The following is a 12,979-nucleotide window of genomic DNA, read 5'->3' on the forward strand; positions in this document are numbered from 1 at the left end:
GGGGCACAGAGCTTCCACAAGGCCGTCATGGTGGCGACTATGGGGACATGATTGAGAGAACTCTAAGGGACTGGAGAAAGGGCAGAGTTGAGGCCACTGCTCCTGCCCCACGCGAGGATCCTCTAATCTCAAAAAAAGTTAGGGCTTTATTTTATTTTTATTTTCATTTTTATTTTGAAACAGAGTCTCACTCTGTAGCCCAGGCTGGAGTGCAGTGGTGTGATTTCTGCCTCAGCCTCCCGAGTAGCTGGGATTACAGGCATGCACCACCATGCCCGGCTAATTTTTGTACTTTTAGTAGAGATGGAGTTTTGCCATGTTGCCCAGGCTGGTCTCAAACTCTTGACTCAAGTGATCTGCCTGCCTCAGCCTCCCAAAGTGCTGGGATTACAGACGTGATCCACCATGCCTGGCTGGGGCTTGATTTTGTTAATGAAAAAGCAGAAACAGACCCAAAGATTTGAGGAGGACGTAGTAGGAATAGTGTTTGGAACTCCCCTCCAGACAATTCCTCGTCATGTGGTCCTTGTTGGCCATCTGTGCTGTGCCATCCTCTGTTGACCTGAGTCCACTTTACTTGGAGATGGCCCACTGGGCGCTAGGGGTCGGGGGGCTCTGGGATTGTGAGTCTGTGGACACTGTTTATGCCAGGTGTACATCCCCCACTTACAACCTCATTATTTCCCACACCTTTCTTTAAGGGGAAGAGAAGATGCAATATGCAAATCTCCTCGGAAAATGGAGGACAAGAAATTGCATGTAACTGATGTCTGACTGGGTGACGGCAGATTTTTATTTTTATTTTTAAAGACAAGAGCTTACTCTGTTGCCCAGGCTGGAGTACAGTAGCACCATCATGGCTCACGGTAACCTTGAACTCCTGGGATCAAGTGATCCTCCTGCCTTAGCCTCCCAAGTAGCTGAGGCTATAGGTATGCACAAACATGTTCAGCTAGCTTTTAAATTTTTTGTAAAGATGGGATCTTGCTATGTTGCCTAGTCTGGCCTCAAACTCCTGGCCCCAAGGGATCCTCCCTCATCAGCCGCCCAAAGCGTTGGGATTACAGGTGTGAGCCACAGTGTCCAGCCTAAATAGCTGACCGAATATTCTTTTTTTTTTTTTTTTTTTTTTTTTTTGAGATGGAGTCTTGCTCTGTTGCCCAGTCTGGAGTGCAGTGGTGCAATCTTGGCTCACTGCAAGCTCCATCTCCCAGGTTCACGCCATTCTCCTGCCTCAGCCTCCTGACTAGCTGGGACTACAGGCACCGGCCACCACGCCCGGCTAAGTTTTTTGTGTTTTTTTAGTAGAGACGGGGTTTCACCATGTTAGCTAGGATGGTCTCGATCTCCTGACCTCGTGATCCTCCCACCTTGGCCTCTCAAAATGCTGGGATTACAGGCATGAGCCACCGCGCCCAGCCTGATGGCGGATTCTTTGCTGACAAAGATTTTGTGGCCAGTGGGGGTGAGGGCTGTGGGTATCTGAGGGTGTGAACCAGGCAGGGGTAAAGTGGGCACAGAGGGAGGTTTGCTGGGAAAGCTCAGGGATTTTGCTGAAAGCCTACTCTTTCTGACATTGCCAGTCTGAGCTGGCCCAGTGCAGGATCCATTTCTTAGAGAAGTGGCTAGGATCTGGGAGATTGTGGCCTTCCCGCTCCATCCCTCACGGATTCTGAGGTCCTTAGAGATGATCCTGCTCAGATTTTCTCAAGATTTTTAGGGCATGCCCTCTGCAGTGCGCCGTCCGCATCTGCCAAGAAGATTTGGTCAACCTTGGTGCTGAGATAATTGACAAGATTTCTAAAAGTCCGTATATCCCCTTCCTTCCTTTCCCTTTCTGTTACGAGCATTACTGGCTTAGTTCAACCCTGTCTAATTTTTAAATTATAAACCCAGGCTCAAAAGGGGAAGGGGGTCAAATGCATGCTCTTAGTAGAGCTGAGATGGGATCTGGGGTTCACTCTGACACTACAGCCCACCTCCCTCCTGGACACCCCTGACACTCACTCCAAGGCACGTATCCTGGAGATCTCTGGCTTCTGAGCACCAATTGGCTGGATTTATTTCACGTGCTTATGAGGGGAAAATGGCGTTAAAAAGATCATGCGGCCGGGTGCGGTGGCTCACGCCTATAATCCCAGCACTTTGGGAGGCCGAGGGGGGCAGATCATGAGGTCAGGAGTTTGAGACCAGCCTGGCCAACATGGTGAAACCCTGTCTCTACTAAAAACACAAAAAATTAGCCGGGCATGGTGGTGCACATCCGTAGTCCCAGCTACTCGGGAGGCCGAGGCAGGAGAACTGCTTGAACTCAGGAGGCAGGAGAACTGCTTGAACTCAGGAGACGGAGGTTGCAGTGAGCCGAGACCACGCCACAGCACTCCAGCCTGGGCAACAGAGTGAGACTCCGTCAAAAAAAAAAAGATCATGCAAGGTGCCACCATATTGACTAAAGAAATATCTCTGAAAAACCGACTCCATAGTGTGGGATGCCAAGTGCAATGAGCTATTGTGAGGATGAGGCGTGGCGGTCTTAGCCAAGACAGGCTCACAAAGGGACCAGCAGCTGCTCAAGCAGGGGCAAGCAAAAAGAGGCAGCGTGGGAAGGGGGTCTCTGAGGCTGACCCTCTATCCCTGACACAGGAACTGTCCTTGACACAGATTCGTGCTCTATCAAAGGCAGCCGGAGATGCCAGGAACTCCCAACACGGGTTTGCTCTTCCCCTCATCCCTGTGGCTACCTTTCTCTGTTCCACTCCTGGCCATGCCCTGTGTCACAACTACTTCTCTTGGTGATCTGCCTGTAATATGCAGGCAGTGTGTCTAGCTGGCTGCAGGCACATGGCTGGAAAAGTGGGCAAGTAGGTGTGTGTGCATGGGAAGATGTGTGTGCATGAACAGGCATCTATGGGTGTATGGGCAGACATGTGTGTACCTGGGTAGGTGTGTGTGTGTGGTATGGCAGGCATGTGTGTGAGTGTGCATGAGCAGGCATGTGTGAATCTGAGCGGGCATGTGTGTACCTGGGCGGGCATGTGTGTACCTGGGCAGGCATGTGTGTGTGCATGGGCAGGCATGTGTATACCTAGGCAGGCGTCTGTGTGTGTACATGGGCAAGCGTGTGTGTATGTGTGTACATGGGCAGGCACGTGTGTGTGGTATGGGCAGGCATGTGTGTGTGCATGGGCAGGAATGTGTGTGTACACGGGTGGGTATGTGTGTACATAGGAATGTGTATGCATATACACGAGCAGGCATGTGTGTGTACATGGGCAGGTGTGTGTACATGTATGGGTAGGCATGTTTGTGCGTGGGCAGGTGTGTGTGCATGCATGGGCAGGCACATATGTATAATAGGCAGGCATGGCAGGTGTGTGTGTACATGGGTAGGCGTGTGTGCATGCAGCTTACATAAGTGGCAGTGCTCTCAGGAGGGGAGCACACAGTACAGACCAGGTTTCCCACTTTCCCCAGGCAGTGTCCCGTGCAGCCCCGTGTCTGAAGAGGGTGTCACCGATGCCCCCTGCCTCCACGGAGCCCCGCTCTTTCCCTCGGTCTGGAAGACAGCGAGCAGGACCTTGGTACTTCCTAGGGTAGGCAGTGCGTGGGTCCACAGCCCTGTGGTTCCGATTCAAACCATGCAGCACGAGAGACTCCGGTGTTTCTGGCTGCACTTTTCCACCTTCCCAGCCCCGTTTTCTTGCTGGAGTGAGAGGGCTGCAGGAAGCTTTCCCAGCAGCAGGAGCAGCAGCCAGAGCAGACACGGCAGCAGCCACGGCAGCAGCACTGGCACCCTTCAAATTGGGACTCTAGCCCTTTAAATCTGCTCAGTTACCAAAAAAGAAGAGGCATCAGACCCTGTTAATTAAAGCTCGCCCCGGTCCATCATTCTGAGGAGCTGCAGTGCCCTGCTCCTTCCTGATGGCTTAGAGATTCTCCTTAACTCCCAGCCATGGATCTTGGAGAATTGCCCCCGAGATCAGCAGGAGGTATGACCCTTGCCGATGACACTCTGAAGCTTGTGTGTCTCTCAATCAATGATATAACTGACTGCATGGATGCTGCCTGCCTTCCCCCTTCTGCTTTTCCTCTTCCCCTCTTCCTCCTCTCCAATTTCCCAGCTTGTGTTTAGTTGAGACAGAATCAAGTTTTAATGGGTTTCCGAGGAAGGGGAGGGGTAGGGAGATCTGGAGGTGGTGGTGGCTCTTGGCACGTTTGTTTTGGCCCTAGCTTCACCCAGCTGTCAAAGTGGTTTGGAGGAGTGGGGAGACATGCTTCTTTCAGTTCTGGCTCACACAAAACCATTTCCTCCCGGCCGGGTCCCTTCCCCTTGGAGATAATGAAAAGGGCATAACCCTGACTCGACTTGCCTGTCAAATCGGTGCCCTGCCACTTGGTCAGAACATGGCTGTGTGGCTGCACTCCTACGTTATTGGAAAACTCATTCCATACAACTTTCCCTGTAAGTCGTCCCGGAGGAACATCTTGCCGACACCTGTCCCCCCTCCCCGCCCCTGCCCTCATTCTCCCCTCGTCTTTACTCTCTGAACGCTGCTCCTTTCAAATGCTTGCTGTATGATTTCAGGAATTTCTAACCCTGTCCCTTGTGCCTTTTGAGGAAACTCACTTCTAGCCGAGTCTCAGGTTCTGTGGCAAAGAGTTGTTTTGATTCAGGAATCTGCTCTAGCCTGGCAGAGAGAAGGAGTAGATTTATCTTCTTTGTACATTGCATTGTGTAAATTGTACTTGGGCTCAGAGAACATCTATCTGCAAATCCTTCATTGATTTGTTTTTGACCCTCACGGGGTGACTTCTGGGTGAAATGCTCTTTCCGAGTCATACCCAAAGGAAAGATTTCCTTTCCGTCAGCTTGACACGACTCCACAGACATCCCTGAAAGTCAGACTTGGGCAGAGGGAGGCATTTTCATTGGCCTGAGTGACAGTCATCTCTGGGGGTCCCAGGGGCATGGGTTCTTGTGGCTTAGGGGCAGGGTTCTAAGGACTTCCAATTCCCCACCTGGGAGAGGAGCTTGGGAGGGGAAGTGCTTTTACTGAATTTTCCAGGGGCTTTAAAACACGCTGAATGGTTAACATCCCCGTTCAAGTCTCGAGGGGGATCTGAGCCAAAACACAGCTCACGTGAGTAGAGATTTTCCCCCAAAGTGATTGCCTGCAGAGTTCTGAACCATTTCCATGAACGGTAGTTACCGCGTTTGCAGCTAAATCCCTTTGCAATCCCCCAGCCAAGGATGGGCACTTTCTCTGGATGAATGTCCTGGAAGTCAGCCTGTCTGCTTCCCAGACACTGGGGGTGCAATGCATTTTGTATGATCAGAATCATCAAACTCTCCGCTGTGGCAGAAACTCTCTGGTTTAGGAGAGACCATTCAGAACTTATGAGTGAAGCGCTTGATGGAATGAATTCTTATCCCCATGCCCATCAGTGGATCTGTGTGGTTGATTTAAAGATTCTAAAGAAGTAACCCCGGGAGAGATGTTTCCTGCAAACAGAAACTCAGCATGGAGGCCTTGGTCATGCTGGTTAAAGGGAGGAGGCTTTGGGGAGGGTGGCGTTGGAGGTTTGAGGTCATTTTTAAAGGTCGTGCTCTCAGCTGGTCTGTGAGGGTCAGATTCTCTCCTGGAGCTGAGGGTAGAAGCGGACTGAGGCCATGGTTAGCCGGGTGAGTTCCTTGAGCTCACAGACCGTTCAGTGGAGAAGGTTCATCCACACAGCTATAGTCACCTCTTCCTGTGTTGCCTGGTGGCCCAAAGGTCAACAGCCTTCTTTCACTTTCTACGGGAAGCCAAGAGAGGCTTGAAATAGATGTCACTAACTGTGTTTTTGTATCAGCTGGGGCCCATTAACAATAAGTAATTAAGTAGACTGTTCCTTTGTGTCAAATTTTCTTTTCAACTTAATGTTGTGTGTGTGTGTGTGTGTGTGTTTAATTCACTGATGGCTGCTGGCTTTCAAGAAGCTGTAAGCAGGTCCCAGTGGAGTTTGTTTAGATCTGGCAACTTTGTGTAGTTCTGTGTTCCGTTGACATTTCTTTAATGGTCGTGGTGGGCTCTTAGCTTACAAGGTGGTGGGGAAGGCATGGCCTTTGGGGACCAACAGACCTTCACTGGAGTCTCAGCTTCACCACACAAGAGCACGTAGCCTGGGCTGCTGATTAATCTCATTGGGCGGGCGTCAGTTTCTCTGTCTGTAACATGGTAGCATTGTCAGGATTAAATGGAGTCATTTAGCTGAAGTCTGTGTATGCAGCTGGTACAAAGGAGTATCTCTTCTTTCAATTGCAGCTGCCTTGAGTTAAGTCAACATTAACACAAAGGATTGACTGTTTAAATAGTTATAGTGACTCCTGTACTGACTGCTGGACTGTGCCTTTTCTGAGGGCAGGGATGGCCTCCTGCCTGTCACTCTATCTCTCCCAAAAGCTAGCAAAGGGCCTGGCATGGCGTGGAAACAACATAAAAGTTTATTGAATGAATCCACACCAGTCTGTGGACACATAACCTTCAACATAGGTGGTTTTTAATGACTAAGCAAAACCAATTCTCACTCAGTTTACTTAAGAAATACAGCTGAGCCAGTTAGATCAAAGAGCCTTGTGACTGTAATAAATTGGGATTAAGATAGATCCATTTGTGGGGAAATTTGAACTGTAACTAAAAAAATGTCTCCTGCACTGGAACCTGTACCGGGTGCCTGCGGACTCCAGGAGTGCCCTGGGAGCCGTTCTGATTGCTAGCAGCCTTCCCTCTTCATGTGCTACTTCCTCTTTTTCATGCTTTGAAGAAGAGAAGAGGCTCTGAAAGGGGAGAACCGCTCTGAATGGAAAGAGGAGCTTCAACTGCTACTCTGGTGCGTAGTACGAGTCTATCAATATATCAATCCATTAAAAAAGAGTAAGTTGGTTTGTGTGGAGACACTTAGTACCTACTGGGGAGAGTCATTGATTTAATAATTTTTTAATTAATTAATTTAGTTTTTGAGACAGAGTCTCACTCTGTCACCCAGGCTGGAGTGCAGTGGCATGATCTCTGCTCACTGCATCCTCCACCTCCCAGAGGTTGCAGTGAGCCGAGATCACGCCACTGCACTCCAGCCTGGGCAACAAGAGAGAAACTCTGTCTCAAAAAAATAAAAAAGTTGATCAAAGATAATCATCATCATAAAAGTGAATACCACCACCTAACATTTGCAGAGGGTCTCTCTAGCTAGGGGCTGGAGGAACCCACGTGAGATTGGCTGCCTCCTGTTCTCAAGTAAAGGGATGGGGGCTAAATTGTGTGTGTCATAGGATACATGAGGCACGAGTCTAGTGGATCATGGGAGGATGATGATCTTGGCCTTGGGAAAGGCTTCTTTCAAGTAGATGATCCCCAAACTGAGTCCCGACAGAGGTGGCTATGAAGCATCATCCTAGGCTGAAGAAATTACACATGCAAAGCACAGAGGTGAAAGAAACACTCGAGGGAGTGGCAGCAAATCTGTCTGACCATTATGGGAGGCAATGTGATAAAAGAAGAAGCCGGAGAGGAGACAGGGGTTAGATCCTAAAGGACCCGGGGTGCGTGAAAGGCGGGCACTTCATTTTGAAGGAGATGGAGACACTGAAGGATTTTAAGCAACGGAATCACTTGGGAAAATTGAATTGAACAAATACGCACTGAGCATTTATCCTTTACCAAACTGTGTCCTACGCACCTGGATGCAGCGGTGAACACAACACTCAAAATCTCCTGCTCTTGCAGAACTTGCAGGCAGAGAAGAAGACAAAAAAATAAGTCATGAAAGGTAAATTGTACATAGCACGTCAGACGGTGACACACGCTCTGGAGAGAAATGCAGCTGAGGAGGAGGACGAGGTCCTGAGACAGTGATGAGGCATGGGTGTGTCTGTGCAACTCTTAATAATGCTCAATCCTAAGTGCAATCCTTAACAAAGTGCAATCCTAAATAACTGCAACCCTACATAAAGTGCAATCCTAAATAAGCACAACCCTTAATAAAGTGCAATCCTAAATAAGCGCAACCCTTAATAAAGTGCAATCCTAAATAAGTGCAACCCTTAACAAAGTGCAATCCTAAATAAGTGCAACCCTTAACAAAGTGCAATCCTAAATAAGCACAACCCTTAACAAAGTGCAATCCTAAATAAGTGCAACCCTACATAAAGTGCAATCCTAAATAATTGCAACCCTGAATAAAGTGCAATCCTAAATAATTGCAACCTTTAATAAAGTGCAATCCTAAATAAGTGCAACCCTACATAAAGTGCAATCCTAAATAATTGCAACCCTTAATAAAATGCAATCCTAAATAAGTGCAACCCTACATAAAGTGCAATCCTAAATAAGTGCAACCCTTAATAAAGTCCAATCCTAAACAATTGCAACCTTGAATAAAGTGCAATCTTAAATAAGCGCAACCCTTAATAAAGTCCAATCCTAAATAAGCACAACCCTTAATAAAGTCCAATCCTAAATAAACACAACCCTTAATGAAGTCCAATCCTAAATAAGCGCAACCCTTAATAAAGTCCAATCCTAAATAAGCGCAACCCTACATAAAGTGCAATCCTAAATAAAATTCAATCCTAAATAAGTGCAACCCTCCTAAATAAGTGCAACCCTAAATAAAATGCAATCCTAAATAAGTACAATCCTAATAAGTGCAACCCTAAAGTGCAATCCTAAATAAGTGCAATCTTTAATAAAGTGCAATCCTAAATAAGTGCAACCCTACATAAAGTACAATCCTAAATAAGTGCAGCCCTTAATAAAGTGCAATCCTAAATAGAATGCAATCCTGTATAAATAAAGGTGGCAGCAGAATGAAAACTCTTGGAGGCGTTGTAAGAACTTTGGCTTTTGCTTTGAGTGAGGCGGGAGCCAGCGCTGGGCTCTGAGCAGAGGAGAAACATTTTTAAATGATCCTCCTCACTGCTGTGTTGAGGAAAGATTGTGGGTGGGCAAGGTGGGAACAGGAAGGTCACCTAGGAGGTGAACATTTAATCAAGGCGAGAGGTGATGGTGGCTGGCCAGTGGGGTACCAATGGAGGTCTGCCAAGTGCTAGGATTCTGAACTTTTTGTTTTTTTCAGGATGGAGGCAATGGGATGTGTTGATGGGTTGGTGAGTTGTGTGAGATGAGTCGAGGATGACTCAAGCTTCCTTGGCCTGAGACGGGGACAGCTGTGGGTGGAGCAGGTTTGGGAGGAGAGCAGGAGTCGGGTGTTTCTCATGTTAAATTGGAGACGTCTGTTGAGGCTCCCGGTGGAGATGTTGAGTGGGCAGTCCTGGGTTCACGAGAGAGATTTGGGCTGGAGACAGCCTTGGGAATCATCAGAGTACAGATGGTATTTAAAGCCATCTCAGATGAGATCATCAGGAGATGGAAGAGACGACGAACTGAGTTCTGAGGCATCACAGCTATTTACAGGTTAAAAAGATGACCAGAAACCCAAACCAGGACATCGAGAGGGAGGTGCTTCCTTCTTCCTTGTTCAAGACGATTCGCCCTGTTTGTACATTCTACGTCCTCGTCTCTCCTGGGACCAAGACTTATAGCTCATTCTCCCAACTTTTTTTTTTTTTTTTTTTTTTTTTGAGACGGAGTGTCGCTCTGTTGCTCAGGCTGGAGTGCAATGGTGCAATCTTGGCCCACTGCAAACTCTGCCTCCTGGGTTCAAGAGATTCTTCTGCCTCAGCCTCCCAAGTAGCTGGGATTATAGGCGCATGTCACCATGCCCGACTAATTTTTATATTTTTAGTAGAGACGGGGTTTCATCCTGTTGGTCAGGCTGGTCTCGAACTCCTGACCTCAGGTGATCCTCCTATCTCGGCTTCCCAAAGTGCTGGGATTACAGGCATGAGTCACCGTGCCTGGCCCTCATTCTCCCAATTTTTAACTTATTCCTTTCTCCTGGCTTCTTCCCACCTCCCTGTAGGTCTGCTCAGATCTTTCTCATCTTAAAAAGAATCTTCCCTTAGCTCCTACTGACTCTTTTAGCTTTTGCTTTCTTGTTCTCTTTTTCTTCACAGATAAACTTTTATTTCTTTCGGCATTCATCAAACAACTGCTGCATACCAGGAGAAAAGAACATGGAAACAAAAGATAGATTTTACCCTACTTGAAAGAATATTTATTTACACCTTGTCTACTTCCATAAAGCATTTTGGATAGCATTTTTTGACATGTATATATAATGAAATATAAAATACATGATCATAAACTAAACATAAAAAATTTTGTACCAAAAAATTTGTATTTGTATTCTAAAATACAATTTAGAACAGAGGAGCAAGATCAGTACAAAAAACAGAATGCAGAAATAAAGGTCATAAGATTCTATGGTATTATTATTATTGTTTGTTTTCGAGACAGAGTCTCGCTCTGTTGCTGAGGCTGGAGTGCAGTGGTGCGATCTCAGCTCACTGCAACCTCTGCCTCCTGGGTTCAAGCAATTCTCCTGTTTCAGCCTCCGGAGTAGCTGGGATTACAGGCATAAGCCACCACACCCACCTAAGTTTTGTATTTTTAGTAGAGATGGGGTTTCCTCATATTGGCCAGGCTGATCTTGAACTCCTGGCCTCAAGTGATCCGCCTGCCTCAGCCTTCCAAAGTGCTGGGATTACAGGCTTGAGCCACTGTGTCTGGCCAGATTCTATTTTATTTTAATTTTGAGAGACAAAGTCTCACTATGTTGTCCAGGCTGGTCTTAAACCCCTGGCCTCGAGTGATCCTCCCACTTTGGCCTCCCAAAGTATTGAGATTACAGACATGAGCCCCTGTGCCTGGCTGGTCATAAAACTGTATAAGAATATAATTGAGCCTCTAATCTGATCAGAACTTTCTGGTCAGAAAACAGAAAATGGGGATTTCTTTAAAAAATTTACCAGTGCTCTGAGATCATCATTGTATGGGTGAATACATCTTTGGGTTTTGGGTATTCTGGGTGCTACCTAACCAGGACCCAGACCAAGAAATAGGACATGGTCTGCACCCCAGTGCCACCCCGTGATCATTTCCAGTTGGTTCTCTCTCCGGGGACTGACATTAACCATTTGTCTGTTTTAAACTATTTTGGGAATTGCTTTCTGAGTTTTGTTGTCCGTGAGATGATATGCTAGTTCCTTAAGGAAAACCAAAGCTTTCTGGCATTTAATTCTAAAAGAATACAGTTGATCCTTGAACAATTTGGGTTTGAACTATAAGGGGCCACTTATACATGGATCTCTTTCTGCCTCCACCACCCCTGAGACAGCAAGACCAACCCCTCTTTTTCTTCCTCCTCCTCAATGTGAAAAAGACAAGGAGAGTCCCGGCACAGTGGCTCACGCCTGTAATCCCAGCACTTTGGGAGGCCGAGGCGGGTGGATCATGAGGTCAGGAGTTCAAGACCAGCCTGGCCAAGATGGTGAAACCCCATCTCTACTACAAATACAAAAAAATTAACCAGGCATGGTGGCGGGCGCTTGTTATCCCAGCTACTCAGGAGGCTGAGGCAGTGAATTGCTTGAACTCAGGAGGCGGAGGTTGCAGTGAGCCGAGATTGCGCCATTGCACTCCAGCCCGGGCGACAAAGCGAGACTCCATCTCAAAAAAAAAAAAAAAGAAGAAACGACAAGGATAAAGACCTTTATGATGATCCACTTCCATTTAATGAATAGTCAATATATTTTTTCTTCTTCATGATATTTTAATAACATTTCCTCTTCTTTAGCTTACTTTATTGTAAGAATACAGAATATATTACATGTAACACACAACATATGTGTTAATCAACTGTTTACGTTATCAGTAAGGCTTCCAGTCAACAATAGGCTATTAGCGGTCAAGTTTTTGGAGATTCAAAAGTCATATGTGACTGGGCATAGTGGCTCATGCCTGTAATCCCAAGACTTTGGGAGGCTGAGGTAGGAGGATTGCATGAGCTCAGGGGTTTGATACCAACCTGGGCAACATGGCGAAACCCCATTTCTAGAAATAATTTAAAAAATTAACTAGTTATGATGGTGTGTGCCTGTAGTTACAGCTACTTGGGAGGCTAAGGAGGGAGGATCACTTGAGCCCAGGAGGCTGCAGTGAGCTATGATGGCGTCACTGCACTCCAGCCTTAGCAACAGAGTGATGCGCTGTCTCCAGAAAAAAAGAAAAAGTCGTATGCAGGTTTTCAACTGCATGGGGTAGGGGGAGCAGCACCCCTAACCCCCCCGGGTTTGAGGGTCAACTGTATTTTCTTCTGAGGTTTCCTTTAAGGAATGTTGAAAAGTTAGGTGGCTTGTACCTTGTCTATTTCCATAACATACTTTGGATAGCATGCAAATTTATATGTGTGTAATGAAACATAAAATATAAACTTATAAGCTAAGGCGAAGAGTGGCAGCTATTTGGCATCGCTTGAAGCCCAACCAGGGGCAGTCAGAAGGTAGAATCTGGAGAGGATGGAGTGTTAAATGCCAACGAGATGAAGCAACATAAAGCCTGGAAGTGTCCCTCGGAGTTAGAAAGTAGGAGGCAGCCAGCCAGGTTCCTGGAGTGATGGAGGTAGAAGCCAGATTGAGGGAGGAGGTCAAGGAAGGAATAAGAGATTTGCTGTGATGTCTCTACGTGGCGGCTACTATTTTAAGATGGTCTATTCTCATGGGAAGGAGAGAAAAGATGGCAGGTAGAAGACCTTGCAAAATATAAGGAAGGATTTTGTTTATTTCTCGATAGAATGAGGGAGACTTAATCGTGTTTTTGGAGAAATAGGGAGTCAAGAAATACAGGCAAGGCTGAGTGCCGTGGCTCACTTCTGTAATCTCAACACTCTGGGAGGCTGAGGTGGGAGGATGGCTTGAGCCTAGGAGTTCAAGGCCAGCCTGGGCAACATAGTGAGACTCCATCTCTACAAAAAACAAAAATAAAAATAATGAGCCAGGGATAGGGGTGCATGCCTGGAGAACTCAGGAGGCTGAGGCAGG

The 12,979-nt window shown here is 47.0% G+C and overlaps 1 protein-coding gene across 2 annotated transcripts in view; it reads left to right on the forward strand.

The window, feature by feature from the left end:
* Positions 1-3,479: 3,479 nt before the first annotated feature.
* The window catches only part of CALN1 (calneuron 1), a 667,093-nt gene continuing 657,593 nt past the window's right edge, over positions 3,480-12,979 (forward strand). The window contains exon 1 of one of the 2 annotated variants that reach the window (XM_009453338.5): positions 3,480-3,989. The gene's annotated coding sequence lies outside the window, so the exon portion shown is untranslated. The remainder of the gene's footprint in view (positions 3,990-12,979) is intronic. The other variant, XM_016957635.3, reaches the window with a different exon arrangement.

This window comes from Pan troglodytes, chromosome 6 (genome assembly GCF_028858775.2).
Source record: "Pan troglodytes isolate AG18354 chromosome 6, NHGRI_mPanTro3-v2.0_pri, whole genome shotgun sequence".
In the NCBI taxonomy this organism is placed as follows: Eukaryota; Metazoa; Chordata; class Mammalia; order Primates; family Hominidae; genus Pan; species Pan troglodytes.